At 33.9% G+C, this 5,656-nt stretch overlaps 1 long non-coding RNA gene across 1 annotated transcript; it reads left to right on the forward strand.

Moving 5' to 3' along the window:
* The first annotated feature begins 2,619 nt into the window (after positions 1 to 2,619).
* On the forward strand, positions 2,620 to 5,445 carry LOC138857367 (uncharacterized). Its single transcript, XR_011396433.1, has 2 exons — positions 2,620 to 3,147; positions 5,121 to 5,445. It is a non-coding gene; the product is annotated as an uncharacterized lncRNA (long non-coding RNA).
* Positions 5,446 to 5,656: the final 211 nt, after the last annotated feature.

The following is a 5,656-nucleotide window of genomic DNA, read 5'->3' on the forward strand; positions in this document are numbered from 1 at the left end:
TCCTTCATTAAATTTCATTAAAATTAATCCAATCCGGTTGGCAATGGTCAGCGAGCAGCAGAGCAACAGAGCAGCGTGCATGCAATATGAATGCCTTCTCGGCTTCTCACCTAACAAGCAACCAAAAGCACCAAATGAGTTTACTCGTTCTTCGGTATGGTCAGTAAGCAGTCGGTTCAAGTGGGCAAAGCTACCACGCCAAGCAAGCACACCCAACCAAAGAAACATGTATGGATGCTTGTATGTATGTGTATTTGTACGTGAGTGTATTTATGTTTCTATGTAAAAATTGCAGAGCAAATATCGAAAGTGGACGGTGTTGTATGGCAGTTGATGAAACTATTGGCTAGACACTTGAAACCGCAGTAGCGTACAATTTATGTATGTATTTTTTTACAACAACAATAAATGCGTTACATGCATATAAATATTGTATGTTATATATTATATATAGCAGACACTTGCTATATAGTCATGCGTTTTGAAGACAACTGACGTCAGTAGATGCACATACATATATGCACACACCCACATATGTTTATAGACAAACGAAAATACACACACACAGACAACATACACATATGTACATATATCTGTGCATGCCACCACGAATTTGAACAATTTATTAGATTGTTCCTTCCGGTTGTCGCTGCATCCGTTGCCTTGTAGCGAAAATTAAATAAAAAATCAATAGCAATTGTCTCTTTATTTGCTCGTTTTTTGTTGTCGTCTGCTAAGCGAAATGTTTGTTGCAACTCGTATGTGTCGGTTAATTAAATTTCGGCATATTTACATAAATTATGTGCATTTGAAAGTATTTTAAACGCCAATTAAATCATCAGCTTCCGAACTTTGTTATATTTGTTTCGAAGGAAAAAGCCAATTTAATTTTTAGGTTTAAATCGTTTTTAGAAGAATCGTAATTATAATGCAATATTCCGTTTAAATAACATTGAAATAAAAAATATTTCTTTGTAGTAATTAGCTGAATATTCGTTCTTCCTGTTTTCCGATTTAAAAAATCTATGCCTTAAAAATTATTTAAGAATATTGTTTTAAAAATTAAAAAAATATTATGATCTGAAACATTTGAGTAATAAAATTTGTTAGTTAAGATTTTCATCTTATCTTTATAAAACAGACATTTAAAAGATCAATCTAATACCATGCCTACTTTCAATATAACGCAATTTTAAATTCTTCCCTCTACAAAAAATCTCAGCGCAGACATCGAACTAAACCTAGCGTAATAATGATTTTAAAATATAGCGTCTGAATGACATTATGGTATACCGCAAAAATCTGTATTGGTGAATGTTTATTACTGGTAGTAGTTTTAATAATTTCACTGCAGATTTCGTTCTATTATACACTTTGGTATAGAAAAATTAAAATTAACGTTTTCTGTAAAGGCATCAACGTTAAAAACTTCGGCCAACTCAGATCGTAACGTTCAGGTAGGCGTGACATAGTTCACTTACTATGTTTTACATGGTGGAAAGCGCTGGAAAAGACATAGCCAGCAGGTGTATGGCAGCGACAGCTGCCCCTAAAATCAGAGAATCTTAAAAAATTTTGTAAAATATTGTACTTGGATTACTAGGTCGCCGAGCCTAGCCCTGGCTGTCGTTTCTCTGATTACATATCTTCTAGGGACGCATGGGTGGAAAGGGCTCATGAAGGATAGGGACGATGAGCTTCTTTGCGGATGGATCAAGGCTTGCGGAGAGGGTTGGTGAAAGATTACACTGTCAGGAATGATACTTGAGCTCCAATTTTAGGCTTTCTGACCCGTCCAAGCGGAAGTGGCTGCCATAAAGGTAACAGTAGATCCACTACTCCGCAGCGCAGCCTCCTTCAAAGTGCTCGCTGACTGTCCTTGCAAAGTCCATCTAAGACTATAGTCCATCTAAAAAATTTATATTTTTACAGAAAACACAAATTGTAAAAATTTTACAGGAATTAAAGTCTTTAACAAAAAATTAAAAAAATATGTATACAGTACTCCAGACAAAATTGTCTTCCAATTCCTTTTCTTGATCGAAGTAAACCTTTTTTCCTTGATTCAAGTATATTTTCTTGTCCTGAGAAAAATTAGGTTTTCGCTCTAATAAACTTGTGTCTTGGCTAAAGTAACATCTACATAATTTTAAGGCCCCACTTTCACTTTTAGAGTTTGGAGTTGGGGACTACTTAAAGATTAAGAAAGGAGTTTTTTTGTCACAAGAATTTTTTTCTTGGTCAAAGGGTAATCTTACTTTAAATATTTAATTGACAAATTATCGAAACAAATTTCAAAAAGTTCTTTTTTATTCGTAAAAAATATTGATTAATTTTTTTTTAATATAGAATCAGTTTGATATGTGGACAATTGCTATTTGACAAAGTGAAACGAAACTCTATGAAAAATGAAGTAAGCAGTTCGGTATATAAAAAATCGGTACATTTTACTGCTTAATTATTTCATTTGTACTATGTTATCGCGTGGTCGTAGATGGGTTAGAACGTTAAAACAAATGACATGACCATTCAGTAATTAAAAAGTGACAGGTCGACTACCATCACTCCTAATTGTAAAAGATTTATGTAAAAAAATATTCTTAATATGGCAATACCGAATTCAGCAACTAAATTATATTATCCCGTTATCCCCGTAAGTAAATAATTCTAATGTTTACGATAAATCAGCCGTAGCGAAACAGTAAATTTGACTTGATAACAAGAGTGTCTAAAAAATTAAAAATTCTTGTCCTATCATACTTATAATTATCTGTTTTGCTTTTATTAGCTAAATATTCAAAGTTGGAAATCTGAACAAAGGATACTGGCAATTGCGTACAGAAAACTATACTTTCAATTTACTATTTAATTGTTTCAGTTCTTGAATCAAAAATTTGCAGAATGAGTGATGGAAGAAAGCGACTTAGTGGGGCCGAGTGCAGAAAAAGAGCAGAAATTAAAAAAGAAGAACAGAAAGAAGTCATCCGACAAACAGTAAAAATTGAAAATTTTTTAAAAAATGAAAGTAAAAGCAGTATTTTGAGTGCGGAAACTTCAAACATAAGTCCTAATACAATACAATCTGAAGAAGGTGAGACCGATACATACTCTGCTGTTTGTGACAGTGTGGCAGAAGCGGAATCATCTGTAAGTTTAACAATTGAAGATTCGTCTCAGAATCAAACGTCGAGTCCTAACGACGTCGAAATAGTACAAACAATCGAAAGTCTAAATAAAGATTCCGCGCTCCTGGATAATCGACGATAACTTGAGGAAGATCATCGCAAGATACGGCTTTGATCACAACAAATATTGTGACTTCTCTAAAAGTGAAAGTATACATGCTGATCAGCGTCGTTTTCTGCCAATTAGTATCTTCCAAAGAAAAATGAAAAATAATGAAGTGAAAGATCGAAATTGGTTAGTTTATCTGAAAGTAACAGATCTGTACATTGTGGACCGTGTTTGGGATTTGGTCCATTTGAGTGTAGAACTGAATTTGAGAATGGAGGATTCAATGACTGGAAAAATGCAGATCATTGAGTAGCTCAGCATGAAAACTCTGCGCGTCATAAATCTAGTATTCTTAGTTTGAACGATAGCAATAAGATTGATGACCGACTTGATAATTTATTGCAGATCCAGATTGATGAAGAAATAACTTACTGGAAAAACGTTATGATGAGAGTTGTTGCTGTCGTGAAGCGATTGTGTTCAATAGGTCTCGCTTTTAGAGAGAAAATTAAAAATTTGGAGATCCACATAATGCAAATTTTTGTATGGTTTTAGAACTATTAACGGAATTCGATCCTTTTCTGGCTCATCACTTTGATCGATTTGGAAATCAAGGATCAGGGAGTACCAGTTACTTATCAAAGACCACTTGTGATGAATTTATTCTCTTGATGGGTCAGAAAGTTTTAAAAAAGATTCGAGACGAAATAAAACAAGCAAAATATTTTTCCCTAATTATCGATTCAACACAAGATATAGCCCACATAGATCAACTCACTCACGCTCGTTAATAGATACGTGTTGGATTCTGGTGATCCATGTGAAATTCTAAAAACTTTGGAATTAGTCAAGGATGATTGTACCGAACAGCCTGTGACACGACAAGAAGCGGAAGGGATACTTTCGAATTTGCAAAAACTGCAAACGGCAGTAATGTTTTTATGCACAGATAAAACAAAGTGAATATTGAAATTCAGAGTTCTAATATAAATTTGATCACTGTTGCTGATCTTTACGAATTACTCCGTAAGTGTTTTCATAGCTGAACGAGAGAATTTTCAGTTTTTTGAAGAAAAGGAAATGGAATTAAGTGTATCAAAACAATATACAAAAGAGATGGGAAAACGACAGCCAAAAAGAAAAAAAAGATTTGATGAAACTCCCGAAGAAGATATTCGAATGGCTGCAAGTGATTACTTCAGAGTTAACACGTTTCTCGTTCTCATAGATAGACTCATATCCGAATTAGCAAAGCGGCAAGAGGCTTATAACAGATTTAAAGAGAAATTTTCATTTATTACTAAAATGAATGAGTTGATGAGTTGTCACCATCAAGTCTGACAGAAGAATCCAGTTTTTTAGAAGAAACGTATACTAATGATTTAGAAACAGACTTAGTTCAGGAATGCGTACATTCAAGCCTACCTGTCCTCAAAAAGAATTTTAATAAAATCAAAGTCTGGATCATTGAAAAGTCTGTCTTCGTTCATGTGACAACAAAATTTAGAAAATATTTATCCAAACTTAGATATAGCACTTCCTATTGCTTTATGTACACTAGCAACAAATTGTTCTGGTGAGAGAAGTTTTTCTTGCTTGAAGAGAGTCAAGAACTATCTACGATCGACTTTAAGTCAAGAAAAGCTAAACACTTTAGCTCTTTTATGCATAGAGTCAGAACTAATCAACAAGATTTCATTCGACGACATAATCAAAGATTTTGCGAATTCAAAGTCCCGCAGAAAGTTATTGTAATGCTTTTATAATTTAACCTTATTTTTAATACTAACAGATAATTAAAAAAGTAGAATTATTATTCTGCTTTTAGATTGTAATTGTAATAAAACATATTTATCAACGTTCTTGTTTGTTTTTATGATTCCAAGGGCATTGTCCACAAAGAATTTGTTCCACCCGGCCAAAAGGTTAATGCGGTATTCTACCTTGGAGTTTTGAAGCGTTTGGTGCGCCATATTCGACGTTTTCGGCCCGAATATGGCGAGGATGGAAGTTGGCGTTTGTTGCACGATAATGCGCCGTCTCATCGATCGACGCTTGTGGCATTCAAAAGGCTTGCACCGGCATACTGGCGGCCATACCGGGCAACGAGCTAAAACACTCATTCGACATGCTTTTGGACCGTGCAAAAAACTGTATTAATGCAGAAGGAGACTATTTTGAATAAATTAATTGATTTTGCGGATAAAACCATTTGTTCTGTCTTTTTTTTTAAAAGTCCTGTTTACTTTGGCACGCACCTTGTACCTTAACTTTTCTTAAAAGAAGTACATGAATGAGATTTTCGTTGCTTAAAATTATATTTCTTCATAATTATTTAATGTGTAAATAATCAAGGATTTGATACAGTACCTTAGTTTTTAAGTCATAAAGCAAAAAAAAGTATAGATTGAAAGAATACTTT

The sequence above is a fragment of the Bactrocera oleae genome, chromosome 5 (genome assembly GCF_042242935.1).
Source record: "Bactrocera oleae isolate idBacOlea1 chromosome 5, idBacOlea1, whole genome shotgun sequence".
NCBI lineage: Eukaryota > Metazoa > Arthropoda > Insecta > Diptera > Tephritidae > Bactrocera > Bactrocera oleae.